Raw genomic sequence first — 22,871 nt, forward strand, 5'->3', positions numbered from 1 at the left:
GTGCCTGTAGTCACACATCATTATGGAGATATTTGTCTTGGGGTACGGTTTTGCTGACAAACTTAGGTGGTCAGCCTTCATCACTTCTACGTCATCATCAGTTCTTCAAACCCCACTGTCCAGTACATGGAGCAGGACCTTCTGATTGTCCAAGCATATTCTAACCAGCTGCATATCATCTCAATGTACTGTGTCCTCTATCAACAGTATACTTTAGAAACCGAGTTTTGAGACACTGTGTTACAAATGCTATTGCCAGTTTTGTAGTCTCTGGTCCAAAGTTGCTGGCCAAAGGTGAATTTTCTGAATGTCTCACCCTTACTGTTTTGCAGTTGTGTCTTTTGCACTTATCTCTACAGTGCAACATTCAGTTTAAGAACAGTAACACTATCAGTGTCGCACTGGTGGATGTGTGCATGGCATTGTGTTAAACAAAAATAAAATAGTCTGTCTTGTGTTGCAGGGGCTTTCTGAAGGGGCTTAGAGCTTTCATGTCCTTCTTGGACATCTAGAAATCATTCATCCAGACCACTTGTAAATGGATGGTCAGGTGTAGCTCTGACGAATTTAATACTACTTTGAGTTATGAATGTGTAGATTTCTTCTGGTGACATTTGTCTGCACACAATTACCACTACCAATCTGTTGTCACAAGCCATCCCATGCAAATACTGGCTTGTTCTTAAGACAGAAGTGTCTTTCTGAGTCATGTTTGACCTCATACAGCATGGGGTCCTAATGGAGAGATAAAAAGTCAGCAAGTGAAGGAGAGTAATAGTGCTGAAAATGAATTCATCCTCAATTCTTGGTGAGTACCTTTAACACATGGACCCTGTTTTTCATAAAATCTCAGCAAGGCAACACTGATATATAGACTGTATTTATAAAGCATATATCATGGTCAGAAATAAGTCAAAAACAAAAAAGATAGCTGGGTGCACAAGGCCCAGGATAAAAAAATTGCCCAATCCTGGTAGGCACACTGGTGCCAGGACTGGAAAAAATGACAGTGTAGAATCTTCAAAATATGGAAACATTCCTACAATGGGGCCAGGCCCAGGGGGAGGATGGCCCCCCATTGTAGAAGGAAGTAGCAGTCCACAAAAAATCACAAAAACTGATTGGCCAAAGAAGAGCCATAAAGACAATAGAGTGGGCTATTGAGGATAAGAATATCGTTACTATTATGTATAAAGCCCAGAATTTCCAGACACAAGATATACAAAATGATTAAGAGTGAAATTAGAGGAAAGAAAATATTTCTGCAGGAAAAACTGTTAGAAGCTTCAAATAAAAATTTGCATTCATTAATGCAACAGATTTTTGAAAAACAGTGTATAGATCAAGAAACTTTGATCTGTTTGGAAAAAGAAGCATCTGAGGAAGTGCAAAAATATAAACAACTTCTTCTTCTTCTGGCTTTTTCCCGATTAGGGGTCGTCAAAGCTGATCATCTGTCCACTCATGATTGGCAGTGGAGTTTTACGGTGTCGAGTTGCCAGCCCGGTGCCCAACCTTCCACAGAAGGTACACACACACACTCACACCTAGGGCCAATTTAGAGTGTCCAATTCACCTACTGCATGTCTTTGGGATGTGGGAGGAAACCGGAGCACCCGGAGGAAACTCACGCGACCACAGGGAGGAAATGCAGACTCCGCACCAGGCAAAAATATAAACAACAAAACCTAGAAATATTTGAAAAATATAAAAAACTAAAAGAATGAATTAGAAGGTCACACAGAAAAAACAATTGGTAAAAACTAATGAAAACTTCATCCAAACTAGAACTTCCACTAAGTGAACTCACACATCTATTGCATTAGAGACACATGGGATATACGCAAATGACCCTTGTCATGGATGTTTCAGCTATACAGCAATTCAAAACACGCTTGATTTCTCTCTAAGTAATTTAATATACAATTCAAAACTAATAAAGCCAAACTCCAATAGCTGTGGATATGCCTATTAATTAACTAATCCTTTGAAACACAGGGCTGTTTTACCCAGCTGATATCTATTACCATTAAGGTGACTGCAAAATATCCCAAATAATAAACTAAATCAATGAGTGAGAAGGTCACAAAGAAAAAACAATCAGTAAAAACTAATTGAAAACTCCAGCCAAGCTAGATCTTCCACTGAGTGACCTCCAAAATGTCTTCTATCAGAGGCACATGGGATATATGCAAATGACCCTTTTGAAAATCTGCTGTTTCATAACAGCCCTGTGTTTCTAACTCTTAGTCAAACACTCTGCTTGTGCTATGCTGATGAGGTCATAACAAGGCCAAAATATGCATATCAACAGCTAATGGGGTTTGGTTTGATTGGCCTGAAATTATCCATTAAATGATTTAAAAAGAAAAAAGTCAAGGGCATTCAGAATCGCAATGTAGCTGAAACACCTGATGTTTAAAAGGGTCATTTGTATATATTCTATGCATCTCTGATACAAGAGGTTTGAGAGGTCACTCAGTAAAAGTATAAAAAAGAAATATGGAAATGGGAAAGAAAGAGAGATTTGATATGGTGCAATATTTATGCAAAGGAAAACACCAAGTTAACTAATATAGTGAAGGCAGTCTCAAAGATATTTGAAGAGAAATACAGGCAAAGGCATCCAAATATGGAAAATTCCACAATAAAAAAATTAATAACACAAGGATGTAATGTGGAAAAGAAGATTAGTAAAGCAGAAATTGAAGTTATGGAGTGCCTGTGAAGTGAAGAATTTAATGTAGAAGCTCTAACTTAGACTACATTACAGCATGATGGAGTGAGTCCTCAAAATAAGTAAAAGCATCTGTTTCCATTTCTTCCTGTCCTCTGCATCTTGCTCTGTCACACCAACCACCTACATGTCCTCTCTCACCACATCCATAAACCTTATCTTAGGCCTTCCTCTTTACCTTTTACCTGGTAGCTTCATCCTTAGCATCTTTTTCCCAATATACTCAGCATCCCTCCTCAGCACATGTCCAAACCAATGTAATCATGCCTCTCTGACTTTGTCTCCAAACCTTCCAACCTGGGCTGATCCTATAATATACTTATTCCTAATCCTGTCCACCCTTGTCACACCCAGTGCAAATCCTAACATCTTTTATTCTGCCACATCCAGCTCTAACTCCTGCCTTTTTGTCAGTGCCACTGTCTCCAACCCATATAACATAGCTGGTCTCACTACCCTCTTGTAGACCTTCCCTTTCACTCTTACTGGTATTCATCTGTCACAAATCACTCCTGACACTCTTCTCCACCCACTCCATCCTGCCTGTACTCTCTTCTTCACCTCTCTTCCACACTCACCGTTACTCTGAACTGTTGATCCCAAATATTTAAACTCATCCACCTTCGCTACCTCTACTCCCTGCATCCTCACCATTCCTGTATCCCCCCTCTCATTTACACACATATATTCTGTCTTAGTCCTACTGACCTTCATTCCTCTTCTCTCTAGACCATATCTCCATCTCCCCAGGGTCTCCTACACCTAATCTCTACTCTCACTACAGATTACAATGTCATCTGCAAACATAATAGTCCACAGGGACTCCTGTCTGATCTCATCTGTCAACCTTTCCATCACCATTGCAAATAAGAAAGGGCTCAGAGCTGATCTTTGATGTAATCCCACCTCCACCTTAAACACATCCGTCACTCCCACCGCAGACCTTACCGCTGTCACACTCCCTCATACATATGCTGTACCACTCTTACATACTTCTCTGACACTCCTGACTTCCTCATACAATACCACAACTCCTCTCTAGGCACCCTGTCATATGCTTTTCTAAGTCCACAAAGACACAATGCAACTCCTTCTGACCTTCTCTGTACTTCTCCATCAACACTCTCAGAGCAAACATCGCATCTGTAGTGCTCTTTCCCGGCATGAAACCATACTGCTGATCACTAATCATCACGTCCCTTCTTAACCTAGCTTCCACTACTCTTTCCCATAACTTCATGCTGTGACTGATCAATTTAATCCCTCTGTAGTTACTACAGCTCTGCACATCACCCTTATTTAATATGGTGTAATATTTATACAAAGGAAAAAGCAAAACTAATTAATGCAAAAAGAGCAGCACCAAAGATATTTGAAGAGAAATACAGGAAAAGGAATCCGGCTATGGAAAACTTTACAATACAAAAAATAAGAAGACAAAGAGGAAAGGTAGACAAAGAGATTAGTAATGGAGAAGTCAAAGAAATAGAAATTGAGGTAATGGAGCAGCTGCAAAGAGAAGGATTCAGTGTAGTAAATTGATTGAAGAAAGCACCACAACAGGACAGAGCAATGGATATCCAAATTACGGGGAAACCAGTGGAACAGGAAGCAACAGCTCAGGTGCCATATCAAGATATTTTGGGGCCTTCCACAGGAAACCAGTATAAATGTTCACTTGAAGCTAGACAGCAAGGGAAGGAACAGGAAACTGTGGAAACTCTGATACAGTCAATGTTGAGGAGTGATAGGCCAGTGAGTTCCCATATGACAGAGCAATGGATGACACAGGATGAAATTGAAGAGAATGTGCCACAGGAAGATGCTATAGAACTTCCTATGGAATGCCCGCAGGAAATGGAAAACAAGGGATGTGCCGTGCCCTCAGTATGGAAGAAAATGAGCTAAGAGAAGAGTTGCTTGATTTAATAGACAAAGACAGATATATCAAAGATCAATGAGAGAAATAGACTGCAGAAGGTCAATAAAACCCCAAAAGTCAGACGTTTGATAAAACAAATGAACACAGTAATTAGGACTGTCCATAGAGATCCATGCGATATAACAGAAGTAAACAGGATATATTACTGTGCAGCTAAATTAATAACTGATAACGTTCTACCACAAGAACACAGGTAGTGAGTGAAAGGAAGGGGAGAAATCAAATACCACCATGGAAACATCGAATAGAGAAAATTATAAAGCAATTAAGACAAGAAGTGTCACTGTTAGAAGATTATAGAAGAGGGAATAGATCAACAAAAATACTCAGAAATATAGATGTGATTAAAGCAATGCAAGCAATGTATTAGAACAGATCAGGATCTATCATGTACTATCACAAATTAACAAACTAAAAAAACTTATTGATGATCCAAAAAATTTTTATAGAGAATTGGGAAAAAGGAATTGAAAGACCACCAAAAAAGAGGAAGTAGATACATTTTAGAGAAGTATCTATGAAGGTCCTGTGGAACATAACAAAGATGCTAAATGGATAGAAGAAGTAAAAGAAAGAATAAGAAGTTTAAAGGTACAGGATATGAAATGGGATGAAGTAACAGCCAAAGAGAGACTGAAACAAAGTTAAAAAAAGCTTCTAACTGGAAAATCCCAGGCCCAGATGCAGTACCTAAGTTTTGGCTAAAAGTATTAACATCTTTGCACGATGATTTACCCATGATTAAGAACTATTTATATGCATACTCTGAACAGACACCACACTGGCTAACAACAGGCAAAGCAACGCTCTTACTTAAGAGTAAACCTGCAAGCTACCTTAAAAATTATATAGCAATAAATTGCCTTCTAAATACATATAAACTATACATGGGAATTGACGCTGGCAGAGTTTATAGTCATTTAGAGGAAAACTCAATTATGGCAGTAGAACAAAAGGGCAATAAAAGAAAGCCATATGGAACAAAGGATCATTCATTGTTAACGTTATAGTAGAGACCTTTAAAAGGGGAAGAATCCGAGTATGGCATGGATTGTCTACAAAAAAGCATTTGATAGTATTTCACATTCATGGATAAAAGAGAGTGCTTAAAAAATGTATAAGGCACACCCTACACTGATTGACTACATTACAGTAACAATGAAACAGTGGCAGACCACTTTGCAATTAAGCTATGATAAAGGACAGATTATTATCCCAGGGATAAAAATTCAAAGGGGGATATTCCAGGGTGACTCTGTCACCACTGCTATTCTGCCTTGCCTTTAACCCATTAAGCTGTCTACTTAACAGTTTAGTCCATGGCTCCAATTTGGCTCCTAGAAAACAATAAAGTTTAATGACTTCTCATCTTCTCTTTGTCGATGATTTAAAACTGTATAGCTCATCAGATGAGGAACTGAAAGCACAACTGCAGGTTGTCAAAACTTTTTCAGATGTTATTAGAATGTCATTTGGTCTTGATAAATATGCAAAATTAATATTTAAATCAGGAAAACGGCAGCACCAGGAAAACATCAGTTTGGGACAAGAATGTGATATAAAAGAACTTGAGCAAGAGGAAGTGTATAAATACTTGGGAATTGATGAAAGATCAGCAATAAAACATGAACAAATGCAAATAAATGCCAGCTTTACCAGAAAGGCTCATCCAGACTCTGCTACACTTTGCTGTGAAGGAAAGGTTAGTTTGCTGTTATTTTTTGTATTTCTGTATTGCCTTTCTATATTTTGAATACTGTAGTTTGTTTTCTTTACCTTGTGTTTTGCTTCAAAACTTCAAAAGAGACCACAGCTCTCTCTGTTCTGAGTCAGGCAGAATTTTTTCCCTCCCTCCCACCCATTTAAGTTGTCTTGTTAAATACCACTGTCTTTCTAGTTGCCCGCCTCTTATGTTAATCTGACCATATATCTCATTTCTCTCTACTTTCACTGGCTTATGTGAGTAATCACAAAACCATCACTTTTGAAATCCCACCCCTTCAATTATTTCAATTGTTTTAAATTTCAATTATTTAAATTTATTGGCCATCCTACAGTATTTCATAGTACCAAAATACAAAAATACAAAAGTAACCACCCCTTTCAGTCCATCTTGCTGTTTTAAAAATAGTAACTCTCCACTAAACCTTAACTTTTTAAACAGGTAAAACTCAAGTTACCTACTTTCATATCTAACTTCTCTAGTGCACACTGCAGAGTGCATTCTTTTCAATCTTACCTTTAAGCATCCCTGTTACTAGCACTTTCTCTAATACCTAAAAAGATCACCTCTACTTGACTCCAAGTAGACTTTTCTCTATCTGTTAAACCTAGCACTTGCTCCTACAGTACTTATTACCTTGATACGGCACTCTTATAGATAGCACCCCAAAAGGCAAACCCCATTTCTCGGTCACCCACGTCCCCGGAATCTCTTTTAAAGTTTTTTGTCTAGTCCTTCTAGCATGTCGAGGGATCAGTTGCTAGTGTCCTCTCCTGCTCAGCTGGTGAACCTGGGAATATTGAGGCAATGTTACAATTGCCTCATGTACACAGACAACCCTCTCCTCCTCCCACAAAACACAAATACATGCGAGAGATGCAACTATACTGCCAAACTGGAGGCTGAGCTCTCTCAACATAGGACTGGCAAGACCAGTCAGGAGGAGAAGGTTACCACACACACTATAGACCCAGTCTCACATAGTACCATCACAACCTCAAATCATACACGTAAACACACAAAGACATACTCGGCGGCTCTGATCAAAAATCTACCAAAACAGCAGAGGCCACCAAAGCAGACACCCAAACAACCACCACCTCAGAACACAACACCTGCAACACATAGACCTCACAGTCAGAGTGTCAAACAGTCACAGCCCTTAAAGCCAAACACAATGCCAAACACACTAGTCATTGGTGACTCCATAGTCAGACACACTGACGTCCCGCTCACCAGACTGAGTAAGGAGAAGGTCACAGTAAGCTGCCTGTCGGGCGCTAGAATCCGCCACATAACGCAAGCACTCAGGTCTCTCAACAGCAGGTACAAATACGACTCAGTCATTGTCCACGCTGGTGTAAACGACCTGAGACGTACCTCCTTGGACTACATGAAAAGAGACATTGAGGAGCTCTCTGATTATGTAGCCCAGGCAGGTATGACCCTGACCTTGAGCAGTATCCTACCTTCACCAAGAATGATGCCACAATACAGAGATAAGATGATCAGCTTTAACAATTGGCTTAAACTCTGGTGTCATTCAAAGGGGATCAATGTCTGTCTGCCTGGGATGACATGCTGGACAAGCCACGCTGCCGCAAGGGACGGCTTGCACCTGTCACCCTGGGATTCCGGATATTGGCAAAGGCTCTTGCCACCCCATAGTGCCTTTTTTAGGCAAGGCTCAAATTCTAAACCTACTACCCTAGAACACAAAAAAGGAAAAAAACTAAGGGTAATGCTGCTCAATGCCAGAAGTCTAAATCTCAAAATGCACGCACTCGAGGCCCTTCTCAGTATGGAGAACATCGATGTCTGTGCAGTGACAGAAACCTGGTTCAAGGCTCCTGAGAGCACCCCAACACTATCAGGTTTTACCTCTTATCATGCATTCCGGCCCCAAAATCCGGACAATACCAAGAAAGGAGGGGGGGTATCCATATTCATCAAGGACACTCACACCTCAAGACTGGTGGCAACGCATGATGCATTGGAGACCATCCAGGTGCAATTAACCATAGGCAAGACTGCTCTGCAAATTGTAGCATGTTACAGGCCACCCTCACAAACTCAGGAACCTCACATGGCCTTCCTGAAAACACTAGAGGGATAAATGTATCACCAAACACCATCATACTAGGTGACTTCAATTACCCTAATATAGACTGGGAACACTACTCAAGCCCAAACACCCTAGCCCAAAAGTTCCTGGAATTCATAAACTCAAATGCCATGGAACAACTAGTCACCATCCCCACAAGAGGAGAAAACATACTTGATCTCCTCATCACGAACATGGGAGCACAATGTTCAACACCGAAGTATACCCCTCACTGGTGAGATCAGATCACAAACTAATCTCGCTGGAAGTCCTCATCCCACCCCACCTGAAATAAAAAGACCACAGTAAAGAACTTCTCGAAAGCCGACTTCACACTTCTAAAGACTAGTGTGGTCTCCTTTAAGGCCCCGAGCGCGGAAAACAGTACTCAAGCTGCTGAATCACTTACAAATGCCTTCTACCAGCACCTGCAGGACTGCATGGATAAGGCAATCCCAAGCAAAACAAAGACTCTTTGTACCAAAGGCAAGCATCCAGTCTGGTGGACCCCAGCCATAAACAAACTCTACAACAAAAGGAGGAAGCTACTACAAGATAGAGCAAAATCCTTAAAAGGTAAGACACCCTTGATCACTATAAGTAAAAACTAAGAGCTCTCATAAAATCATCCAAAGCAAATTTTGAGAGAAAAATAGCTAAAGACTCAAAAGACAATCATAAGGCCTTCTTTAGCTATGTTAGAAACCTGGGAGGAAACTCCCAGATATGCTCAGAACTAGTTCAAAATGATGTGAAGATTACTGATCCTACAGACATTGCCAACATACTGGCTGACAGGTTCAGTGCAAACTTCTTCCCCCCCAAAAGGAGAGATATCTATACCAAGCGATTGCAGCCCCCCAAACATCTCCAACGCCCAAGTGAGATCTGCTCTCTCCAAAGCAAAAAACACAGCATCCATGGGACCTGATGGTGTCCCCGGCTGTGTGCTCCATGAACTCAGCGAGGAATTAAACCCACAGCTAGGACAGCTGTTTAATCATAGTCTTACCTCTGGATACGTACCCAGGAAGTGGCGCACTGCAACTGTGGTCCCACTTCACAAAGGCGGTGCCTCCACCGACCCTGGAAATTACCGGCCCATTAGCTTGACAAGCCTTATCTGCAAAGCCATGGAGAGGATCATAATGGACCTCATAAATAAAGACATAGGGAATTTGCAGACTTTGGATCCATCCCAGTTTGGCTTCGTCAAAGCCAGATCATGCCTTCTAAACTTGGTTGACTTTTTCAAAACAGTCACCAAAGCCATTGATGAAGGAAAGGCAGTCCATACAGCCTACCTCGATCTGGCGAAGGCCTTCGATACAATACCCCACTCGGGTATCATTGAAAAACTCATCAGCTTAAATGTTAACCCATACATCACAAGATGGGTTGCAAACTGGCTGAGTGACAGAACCCACAGGGTCAGAGTTGCTGGCGCCATGTCAGACTCAAAGCCTGTCACAAGTGGTGTACCACAGGGCTCAGTCCTGGGCCCACTCTTGTTTGGCATCTACTTTTCACAAGTACAAGCAAACACAGGAGGGTTATGGCTGACAAAGTTTGCAGATGACTGCAAACTGGGCGCCATAGTAGAAAACACATCTGACACAGATATCGTTCAGAAGGGTCTCACAGAAATGGATAACTGGTGCCAGAGCCATGGCCTAAAGTTAAATGCCAAAAAATGCATAGTCATACCCTTCGGGAAAAACAGGGTTACCCCTAGCTACCAAATAGGTGGCAATCCACTGAGCACAGAAGAAGTTATCAGGGACCTGGGGACCCAGGTTGATAGTAGTATGTCATTCGACACCCATGTAGCTAAAGTAGTTAGGAAGACCTTCTACATTGCCCACCTTATCATGAAGGGATTCTCATCTAGATCAAGGGAGGTCATAGTCTCCCTATACTCATCACTCATCAGACCAATGATTGAGTACAATGCCCCATTCGGAATGTATCTGACCCGACACTTGCAGCAGCTGGAGAGGCCACAAAAGTTCCTCACCAAAAGGATAAAGGGTCTCAAACATCTGTCCTATGCTGCCCGACTGAAGGAACTCCAGCTCTATTCAGTCGCCTACCGCTTGCTCAGAGGTGACCTTTGCCTAACATACAAGGCCATGTCAAACCCAGATTTGATGAAAATGCTTCACCTCAAAAAATCTAGATCCGTCAGAGCCACAAGGGCGGGAGGCTTAAACCTCGACACGGCTATTAATAGGACGTGCTGGAGGGATAGATTCATCACCCAAAGACTCCCTATGCTGTGGAATAAAATCCCGGTATATGTGAGGCAGAGCACCTCGCTGGCCTTGTTCAAGAGAAATCTTGACCAATGGATGGGAGATTGCAGATATACCCCAGGGATTACCTCAGTGTCACTGCTCAACAGAGGCACAGCAAAATAATGGGTATAGTTCCCCATACTAAAGGGGTGGCGTAAGCCACAAAACTATGGGCTAGGCTTGTAAATGCCCTCGGGCAGATAGCCTAGTATGAACCTATGAACCTATAAAACTCAGTAAGGAATACTTTAGAAGACTTAAATTAATCTTGAGAACAGCACTGACATCTAGGAACAAGATCCAAGCTATAAATCAATTTACTCTTCCTGTCCTAATGTACAGTTTTGGAGTGATTGACTAGCCCCACAAAGTGTTGGATAGATTAGATATTAAAACAAGACGGATGCTTCATGCTCACCAAATGATTTATAAAAATCAGTGTATACCAAGATTATATATTCCCCGTTGTGAAGGTGGGATGGGTCTCCTTGAGTTTGATTACATGTATAGATCTGCAATTGTGGGACTCCACACATATTTACTGACCTCACAAGATTCAAATGTAGTGAAACTTTTAAAACATGAGGAGAATAAATCTAAGATGATTTCTCTGCTTAATGTAGCAAAAGCACATTGACGTCAAGCAGGAATGGAAATCAAACCAGAAGTAGATAAAATCCAGGAAGCAACTGAATGTGCCAAAATACAAAAGAAAGAATATAAGGTGAAAGACCAGATGAGAAGGCAAGAAATGTGGAAAAAACATAAATATAGTTGCAAGTATAGAAAACTTCTGGAAGAACCTCATGTTGATCAAGAATAAATGCAGGAATGGTTAAGGAGAGGCAAATTCAAACCAAGAAATGAAAGGTTAATATAGGCAGCCCAGGATAGTGAGCTATGTACACGCTGGTTTACAGAGTCCATTGAACATGTGGGAGAAACAGACATATGTAGGTTTTTTAAAGCCGAATTGTAAACAGTTGCATGCCTCATTGCTGGTTGTGACACACTAATGGCAGAAGGACTGTATACTGAAACTATAATAACGTGGCGAGACTATTGCACTGGGGCTGTGCAAACATTATGGTATTGAAGTGGCTAAAAAACACTGGAAACATGCACAAAGTATCATAGAAAACAATGAAGTTTACATCACATGGGATCACCCATTACCAACAAAGACAGATGCTAGAAAACCGGATATAGTGGTCCAAGAAAAGAAGGCAAAAGTAACATTGATCATTGAAATCGCACCACCCAGTGACTATAGTGTCTTGTGTACAGAGAGACACAGTCATAAGATACCAGGATCTGCAGGCAGAAACGAGCGCAATGTGGAAGAAAGATACCCAGACAGTTCCAATAGTAGTAGGAGCAACAGGTCTTATAATAAAGAATTTACAATCATATTTAGATATGTTACCAATCCATGTAACCCTGTACAAATTGCAGGAGTCATTACTCAGCACACTGTGGGTGCTGCGAAGAGCACTTCTGGCTAACATCAAAGATTGAAACAATACTAATTTCATGAACTTTAATCATACTTTGACTTAGGAATGGGGTCCATTCCCGTCATGGTATTAGAAACCCAAAAGATCTGGAGAAATTACAAAAGACTGACTACAGGTGGTCACTTTAAATGTCAGCATGAATATGTGGCCATGACAATAATGGTCATTCACTACAACACAGCATTGTCACATCAAAGTCATTTTGGATCATTTGAGATGCAATGCAGTGCAGCTTCTGGCCAGTCTTGTTCAATCTTACTTGTCCTTATCAATGCCCACACACCAACAAAAAAAGTACCCATGTATAGATTTTAGCAGTCTAGAATATAGTTTGTCTGGAATTAGTATTCTACAGTCAATTACACATTACGATTCTCTGATCTGAAAACAGCTGGCCTTCCTTATCAGCCAAATCAGGGTTATCAAGTTATCGTCTTTGTCACTGTTTTACAACGTCAGACAAGCCAGACACATAGAAGAATAGTATTGTCATATAAAATCCACGTGATTTTTCTTTGTGGGTTAGTAAATGCTTTGGGTGTGCTCCACAGTCTAATGAATTCTTATACAGCACAAAAACACTTATGTGTGATTTAATAAATTGTTTTATTGTTTATTATTTATTTTTAATTCAAATGTAATTTATTCCGCTATTTTGTTTTTTATCAATCATTTATTTGTTAGAAAGGTCTTAATTTAATTAAATTTTTCAACCATATTTTTGAGTCAACGTGCTAGTATCTAAAACTTACTATTAAAAGTATATGTATTTATTTTGTTTTTGTATAGAATGTACTCAAGCTAGCAGACTACTTCAAGTGATGACCTTCCCTTTTGTTTTGCTTATTATATTTATGTATATGACAATGCCAATTGCTTAAATATCCCCTATTAAATATGACATTATATTATTGTTTTCAATTGTTTTTATCAATTATCTGGTATTTAATTTTTTTTCCAAAATTAAAAAAAAAAAACAGGAAATTCACCCCCAGGATCCCTTAAACAGCCTTGTTCGATAGGGGCACAGGAAACTACCCTCCGGCAACAGGGCGACTGGGAATATTCTTGGGCTAGGCTTGTGTTGGCGCTAGGGCCATTAGCCTAGTAATTAGCTATGAACCTATGAACCAAAAAGTAAAAATGGAACAGCATGTCAATTCCAAATGCCTGTCTAATGCATTAACAACAGCAGGATAAGCTACAAATGCAAGCTGTTCATAGGTCACTTTAATCATGAAAATTATAATCTGATAAATCACACCCACGTGTGTGGTGCCTCAGCAGTGCTGACAACACATTATTTCAGCAAATTAACAAGAATTAACCCCAGGAGCAGTTTTCTAAACTATTTTTATTGATTTTAATACTTATATCACAATTTTCACATTAGAATACAAAATTGAAATAAGAATATTTAACAAACAAAACAAACTATAAATAACTATTTACAAAGGTGTCTATCAAGTCATTATATTCCAATTGCTTATAAAATACCTTTTTTGTTAAAAAGTATGAAAAGATGTTGCAATATTATTGATATAGTTACATTTGTTTGTTAAATAGTTCTTTGAGCTTTCCATATGTTATATGAAGTGGTAACTCTAGTTGTTCTCATTTTTACTGTCAGAAGTTTGTAGTGACAGACATCAGTTGCCATATTCTGAAATTCTTTCATTGTAGGAGTTCTGTCGCTTTTCCAGTTTTTGGTAATTGTCTTCCTTGCTACTGACAGTAGACTCCATAGAAGTGGGTAGTTTAATCCTACACAATTCAGTATCGGTGTGCTGAATAAGATTAGTGATTTGGTTAGTGTGAATTTATCATTAAATAAGGACTGAAGAATAACACTAATTTTGTCCCAAAATGGCTTGACAACTTTACAATCAACAAACATATCTTGCCAATCAGCACTGTTGCATGTTTTACATCTTTTATCAACTATTTCTTGATTTACTAATGTTATTATTAAATCTATGAATGTTGGGACGTTGTTTCTTACTGATGGCTGCATTAATTTTATTTTATTCTCTATTGTCGATCTACAATTTTGTATATCTAACCACATATCCTTGTATAAGTTAAATCTGGTTAATATATTCTCTGTGCTCTGTGATTTGCTCCCATCCAAGAACTGATACCAGTATGCCAAATTATTCTGTTTAAGTTTGTACACTGTTGTAAAATTAAAAGTACACAGGTTATGTGTGTACATACTATTGGGAATAATAACAAAAATGACCACTCTTTATATCCTAGATTTTCATAAATATAATCTCTAAACAACTTTAACATTGTGGTAATATATGAAGGGCCAATCTCAATGTTTCTATTTTCCAAAATGTAATGTTTTAATATCCATATAAAGTTATTATTTGTTATCTCACTTTGTTGTGTGGTGTATGTCTTTACAGGAGCAGTTTTAAAGGAAAACTTTATCTTAAAACTGCGAAGATATATTCTCCTCGTATATGGATATTTTAGATAGCACTGATCCATCAGCATCAAATTTACTTGTTTTTTTTTTCATTTCTTATACTCCAAAATTGCTACTACAAAGACTGTCATACTGATGTGATTTAGTTTTTCAGTCTTTTTGCATCTTTTTCCCAGAAAGGAGTTTAATCCTTACATAACAGAGTCTAGGAATCTAACATTGTTTTCCTGTTTTGTTAGAATAACAATGCCAATAGTCACTAGCTTTTCAACAGTCTACGGAAGCAGAGTCATTTGCTTCTTTTAACTGATTTACTCTGATCTGTGTTTATTTTAAGTTGGTAAAAGCCTTTCTTGACATTCACATATTTTTCAGTTTTGTTGACTGGGTAAGTGGATGGTCAGTCTAATGATTGTCAAACTCATAGTGGAATCTTCCACACCAATGTGATGAAAAAGCAATGGTATTTACCATACCATATAATAGCTAACTCCCTCCATAACACAAGAAAGCCACAATGCCTAGCTACAGGAACTAGAATCACCCAGTATTAAACACAATTCCATTTTTCAATGTGATCTAAACTATCCAACTACAGACTGGGAAACATGTAGCACCACTATTGCAGAAACACAGATATTCCTGGACTTTGCCAATCAAAACACCCTGGAACAAGTAGTCAGAGTACCAACTAGGTAGAATAATATCTTGTCCTTAGTAACAAGGGAGCATCTCGCACCATCCCTTGCATATCTTCATCACCTGTTAGGTATGACCATAAAGTAGTCTCCTTTGCAATAAAATTGAAACCAGAGATTCTTTCCACCCAAGGTACTTTTAGAAATTTCTTTAAGACAAACTATCTAAGTGACTCACTGGCAAGCTTCAAATCGCTACCAAACCCAATATGAGGAAACATGCACTACTGCACTATACCAGAACATAAACAGTTGCATAGATGTAAATGTACTCTGAAAGGAACAAACGCGGTGCAAACCCAGAAACAACCTGCAATATTAACAAGCTTTACAACAGAAGGGAAATAATTTTGACCAAATGTAAGATGAGTGATGCCCAGAGCGTTAGAGCCTTTGTCACAGAAATAAACAAACAACTCAGTAGCTTAAAAAATTAACCAAAGCCACATTTCAGGATAAAATAGCTACCTAAGCCAAAGAAACAACCACAATGACATTTTTTGCTTATGTTCCTAATCTCAAAAACACAATGAAGCAATGTGCTCAGCTGATTGTGAACAATGTTACTTACACTGAGGCAGAAGATATAGTGACCCTACTGACTGATAAATTTAGCTCTTACTTTACCCCTCTTTCTCCTACATCTCTCCCTCAATATATACCTGCAACTGGCTCGCCTCCAGCTATTACACATGACCAAGTCATAAAAGTGGTATCAAAAGCTAAAAATATTACATCTATGGGTCCTGACGATCCCTGGATGCATCTTAAATAACATGAAGCATGAATTAGCCACACCCTAACAACACTGCTCAGTATCAGCCACACCCCCTAACAACACTGTTCAGTCTCAACCACACCCCTAACAACACTATTCAATCTCAGCCTCCATACAGAATTTGTACCAAAGTGATGGGACAACAGCTACAGTCATTCCTCTGTATCAGTGAGGCCCTTCTACAGACCCAGGAAATTACAGAGCCATAAATCTGACCAGCCTCAGATGCAAAGCCATGGAAAGACCTATTATTGAACTAGTCAATCAGAACATAGGAAACCTCCAAACAGTAGACTCGTCTCAGTTTGGATTCATCAAGGGCAAGTCATATTTAGTTAACCTGGTGGACTTTATTGAAAAGGTCACCAAAGCAAAGGGTAAAAGCAAAATGGTACACACCACATACCTTGGGCTGGCCAAAGCTTTTGACACAATTCCCCACTCAGGCATAATAGAAATGCTAAATAAACTGAATAAACCCATACATCACTCACTGGGCTGCCAACTGGCTCATAGATAGGGCACAGGAAATCAAAATAGAAAAAGCTTTATTTATTTACTTTATTTATCTTTTGTTGAGCAGATTAGTCCCTCTAGGCTAGTACCCATTTTCAGGGGAAACCAAGATGATATTTCTACACTAGGGGAAATTTGGTCAGGGCATCTGGGAACTTATTTTTGCCTTTGTTGCAAGTGGGACTCACTTTGCAGGAGGACTTCCAGTTTCCATTCCAGGAGCAGAAGTGGCCAAGGGAAACAGAGAGGCACATGGAGAAAGAAGGAGATGATGGAGAGGTGAGAGAAATGGATTAGAAAGCCAATATCAAGACCAGAGAGTGTGCGTGGGATTCTGAGCAGATGTTTCAAAGAAATCTGTTTAAGGAGATTAGTCAGCAAATGACGGATGTATAATTACAACCCTCCAACCTGGAGGGTTGTGGGATGATTTACTTAAAGAAATGGTGATGCAGAGTGAACCAGCAAATGAAGATGATTCCTGGGGGGAAATTATGGATAAAATACAAAAGGAGGGTACAGAGACAATCCCGAAGAACAGCGGTGAGATGGAAAAGAAACCTGCAGAGAAATAAAAGAAAGTAAAAGTGGATCAGCAGAAAAGAAGGCAGAAGAAAATGAAACATGGAAGTGTGTGGTAAGTAAGGAAGACAGAGCAGGACAGGTATGAAGTCTGGGACAATTTAGTAGCTCTTACGAGTGTTAAAGCACACGCGGTAAGAGCATTTACTCTTATTAACAGAGACATTTGTGACATTATATCTCAGACTTCTCAATGGACAATTTTCTTGGAGAATATGAAAAAATGAAATACTACAATCCGTGGGATCTTTATGTGATAAAAGCATTTAACAGGGAGACAAAAAAGAAAAATCATGTACAATTTCTAGTAGACGTAGAAAGACAGACTTTGAAATGACATTTGAAAACTTTATGTAAAGATATACTGGATATTGCAAACGTTTATAACAAAATGTGTTTATGGACTGCTGGCTGGGATTATAGTACTGTGTTAAAAATAGAAAGAGAAAACCTTAATGCGTACCAAGCATTGTAAATGTGGGGGGGGGGCAGGGGTGTTTTAAAATACTGGGGACAACCCAAAACGTGTGCTTTTTTTTGATAAGTAACTGTGACAAAAGAAAATGTTATATTTGTGGGGACATGTGACATGATGTACAAAATGTGAATTGAAATGTTATAAATGTGACAAAAACGGATATTTATGGATGGATTAAAAATGAAAATAAAAGTAGGAAAAAAGAAGAAAATGAACAGACAGAAGAACATTTAGATGTGGTAATTAGATGAGAAAAATAATAAAGAGCACATGGAAGAAGGTTCTGGAATAAGTGATAAGGAAGACATACTACCGGGAGGTAGTAAAACAAAAACATAATTCTGTTGGTGAAAGGCTAAAAGACAGAAAAAGAACATTTAAAGGGATAAGTACAAAAAAGCAAAGAAAGTAAATGGATGCAAAGGAATAAATGCAGTTAACGATTCCGGGTTGGTATAATGCTTAAGGTGTTTGAATCACATGCACAAGGTGCAGTGTTTGATTCTCACATTTGGAAGGGAAACTGGCTACGTTTAGAATGGCCTCTAGCCCAGTAAACAGCTATAAACGGAAAATTAACATTTTAGAGTGCTTTCTGTAAATGTAAATAATATTAAAAATAGTAAGAACAGAGATTTTGGAGTACTGTAATACATGTGATGTAGATGTAATTATATTAAAACACAGGATTTATAACAAATAAAGAAAGATTACAAACAGAGAAACTATGCAGAGGAAAGATAATCTGGAATCTGGAATCTGGGAAATGAGGGATGTCCTGGAATAGCTGTATTCTGTAGAAATACAGTAAAGATATTGGATACAACGAATGGGACGATTAACTATTGTAGATTTAAAATGGTTATATGCTTATACTAATGTAAAGAAAGGGATGCTTATTTCATCAGATTTTAGACTATGTAATGAAAAAATACGAATATTATAATACCAGGAGACTTCAGTTGTAATTTAAGAGACAAGCATAAAAGAAAGGAAATGATAAAAGACAAATGTTAGACATCATGAGACGGAAAGTGAAACCTCTGGGACAAAATTCATCTACATAGAAAGGGGGATGTATAGAAGTGAAATACATTATGTTATAGTATCAGAAAGTTTAGTTCTAGGAGAAGGGGAGGTGGCTGAAATGTTGAAATAGGATTTTCTGATCATCTTGCAATGTGGTTAGAGATAAAGGAAAACAAGGGATATAAAAATAGGCGAAGGAATAAAACGGGTAAATGAGAAAGCATGGAATGAAGAAGGGAAGGCATTTAGTGATACAGTTATGGAACAATCATATTACTAGGAGAACAGTTTATAAAAATTAGTCTGAATGGAGGATGATATTTAAGGAAACGTATAAAACGGTACAAAGCCTAAGTAACATGCCCTACATGGACTGACTCACATCCCTGTTGCTATACTTGGTATCGTACAGATGCTAAGAGATGACCTGTGTCTGGCATACAAGGCAACCTCTGACCCAATACTGATGGATTTACCCCACATCAGCAAGTCACATGGCATCACAAGTACTAAGTCTAGGTACCTAAACCTCTTCTGCACCATTAACACAATGGTTTGGATGGGCAGGTATAACTCATGGACTGCTGACTAGGGGCCCAGCCATACAGCATTATTGAAAAATAAAGTTGGCTGCATATTTTAAAAAAAAAACATATTTATAGTGTGTGTGTGTGTGTGTGTGTGTGTGTGTGTGTGTGTGTGTGTGTGTGTGTGTGTGCGTGCGCTTGTGCATGTATGTGTGTGTGTGTGTGTGTGTGTGTGTGTGTGTGTGTGCTTGTGCATGTATGTGTGTGTGTGTGTGTGTGTGTGTGTGTGTGTGTGTGTGTGTGTGTGTGTGCGTGTGTGTGTGACATGCCTCAGGATGCATCGTCACACAGAATCACCTCCTGATCCCCTGTACTGCGGGTCCTAGTACCCAGCTATGAACCATGGAAGTTATAGTGTAAGCAAAGAAGCATCATCACATCAGCCATGTTCATGGATGTGATCCTTTTTTTCTTTAATGTTGACAGTGTGTTTATTATTTAGCTGTGAAAAAGTTGGGACACCATGACATCTAGAAGTTAACATTTAGGATATGAATATATTTTAATATAGCTTATTCTTTGCAAGCACACAAGTGTGAAATGCACTGTGTTTGGGCTCCATTGTCTAGCACTTAATGCAGATCAGTACGGGGTCTCCATTAGTACAGTGTTTGATTCCCTTAGCCTTCATTTGTCTTGTACGTCATTCAGCCACATAACCTCACCAGACAGGACTCCTGGGATGTCCCAGGCTATTCGCAAATGCATTGCATATTTGTCTTTTGAATTCTAGCACCCTTCATATAGGTGCTCATTAATACTTTACTATATGCTATTTGGGTATGAATTCCAACATGTCTCTCTTATTTTATTGGGTTGCTGCATGTATTTTCACTAAACGTGTTTCAAGGGAAGAGAAGTCTACCATTTCTTATGCTCACCATGTGAGTATTTGTTTAGAAAACAGCTGTCACTGTTTTTCTGTAAAATCTGAAGTAAAGGTTTCAAATGAAAGACAAATTTATGTAATAATATAAAAGTAAAAAAGAAAACAGCACACACACACTGACAGGTTTGAAGAGTGATTATGTTAACTGGGGAGACAGCCAAGTAATAGGATATTGGTATGGCTGGTGAGGTCGGACTTAATACTTTGCATAGCAGCAACAGGGGCAACAGCCCTGGGTACAAAGTATTGGTGGGTGTGATCAGCCCATCCTGATCGGACATTTTGCTACAGTTTAAAAGAAGAAATAATTTTTGTTAATAAAATATGTTAACAGGAGAGTTGGAGGCAAGGCATAGAAATGGGACCTGAGTGGCTGGGGCTGGAGGGAGGGGGCATATCATGCATCTGGACACCTGGTTGGGGTGTCGGTACATCCGTATATATATTTTTTTTGCTGGGGTGGGGATCCGTATTGCTTTTGGCTTATTACAGTGAAGTGCTTTTTGCCTTTTTTTTGTTCTTGACTTCTTGAAGAGCTGAGGGGTGGTACGCTGGTTCATAACACTGGCACAGGGTGCTACTTGATCCAGCTATGGTTCTGCTGTATAGGGCCCCATGTGCCCATAACACTGGCACAGGGTGCTAATGGAATCAGCTATACCTCTGCTGCATAGGGCCCCATGTGGCCATAATCTGGCTGTGGCTCTGAGGGTGTTGCTGCAACAATACAACATTACTAGCAATTCAAGTAGGTCAGACCTGTACTGAGTAACATCAGAAGGGACACAGATTCTTGATGACAGTGAAGAAATGGGCTGGTCAAAAATGAGAAACAGGCATCCTGCAAGCATGCGCTGTACTTTAGTAGTCTAAACATGCTGCATTTTAGTATGTATTTTGTAGTACCTTCTTCACAACCCTAGTAACTGCGAAGGGATTGGCATTTGTCAGGTGCATGTAAACTGCATTACTTGGAGTAATGATTAGAACTGTTTGATATTTAGCATCCGTTGTGTAATCATTGCTGCTTAATACTGTGATACAGTCTACTGTGTAAGTTCAGAATGTAAAGGACTTCTACATTTAGTTAAAAGCTGTTGCTCTGCAAGTTAGGATTGAAGACTAATGCTCTGAATTCCTGTAGCTAAGGTGCAGGGTTTGAATCTTTCCACTTTCTTTTACCTACTGTGTGACATTGAGCAAGTCACTTAAGCAGAGAGTGCTTTGGAAAAATTGGGACTTTAGGCTGTGCTCCTTAAACAGACTGCACGTCTAGTAACTGTGAACCTCTTGTGACACTGAGCAAGTCACCTAAGCAGAGAGTGCTTTGGAGAAACTGGGACTTTAGGCTGTGCTCCTTAAACAGACTGCACTTCTAGTAACTGTCAGCCTCTTGTCATTGTTTGCCAGCCATTTCCTATTGCAGACCTGATCTAGTTAGACAAATGGCAGTGGAATTTTTAAACAGATTCTTTAATGAAATTTTGGAAAATCAGAGGATGCCTGAGGAGTGGAGAAAAAGTGTTTTAGTACCCATCTTTAAGAATAAGGGTGATGTGCAGAGCTGCAGTAACTACAGAGGGATTAAATTGATCAGTCACAGCATGACATTATGGGAAAGAGTAGTGGAAGCTAGGTTAAGAAGGGAGGTGATGATTAGTGATCAGCAGTATGGTTTCATGCCAGGAAAGAGCACTACAGATGCAATATTTGCTCTGAGAGTGAGTGTCGTTGGAGAAATACAGAGAAGGTCAGAAGGAGTTGCATTGTGTCTTTGTGGACTTAGAGAAAGCATATGACAGGGTGCCTAGTGAAGAGTTATGGTATTGTATGAGAAATCGGGAGTGGCAGAGAAGTATGTAAGAGTGGTACAGGATATGTACAAGGGTAGTGTGACATTGGTGAGGACTGCAGTGGGAGTGACAGACAAGTTTAAGGTGGAGGTGGGATTACATCAAGGATCAGCTCTGAGCCCTTTCTTATTTGTAGTGGTGATGGACAGGTTGACAGATGAGATTAAACAGGAGGCCCCGTGGACTATGATGTTTGCAGATGACATTGTGATATGTAGTGAGAGTAGGGACCAGGTTGAGGAGACCCTGGAGAGGTGGAGATATGCTTTAAAGAGGAGAGGAATGAAGGTCAGCAGGGCTAAAACAGAATATATGTGTGTAAATGAGAGGGAGGGTAGAGGAATGGTGAGGATGCAGAGAGTAGAGTTGGTAAAGGTGGATGAGTTTAAGTACTTGGGATCAACAGTTCAGAGTAATGGTGAGTGTGGAAGAGAGGTGAAGAAGAGAGTACAGGCAGGACGGACTGGGTGGAGAAGAGTGTCAGGAGTGATTTGTGACAGACGGCTACCAATAAGAGTGAAAGGGAAGGTCTATAAGAGGGTAGTGAGACCAGCTATGTTATATGGGTTGGAGACGGTAGCATTGTCGAAAAGTCAGGAGTCAGAGCTGGATGTGTCAGAGTTAAAGATGTTAAGATTTTCACTGGGTGTGACTAGGATGGACAGGATTAGGAATCAGTATATTAGAGGATCAGCTCAGGTTGG

At 39.5% G+C, this 22,871-nt stretch overlaps 1 protein-coding gene across 3 annotated transcripts in view; it reads right to left on the reverse strand.

Annotated features, from left to right (window-relative positions):
* The window catches only part of AFAP1L2 (actin filament associated protein 1 like 2), a 2,783,820-nt gene that overhangs the window by 2,243,025 nt on the left and 517,924 nt on the right, over positions 1-22,871 (reverse strand). The gene's annotated exons all lie outside the window — the stretch shown is intronic.

The sequence above is a fragment of the Protopterus annectens genome, chromosome 14.part0 (assembly GCF_019279795.1).
Source record: "Protopterus annectens isolate FY-2018-M chromosome 14.part0, PAN1.0, whole genome shotgun sequence".
NCBI classification, from domain to species: Eukaryota; Metazoa; Chordata; order Ceratodontiformes; family Protopteridae; genus Protopterus; species Protopterus annectens.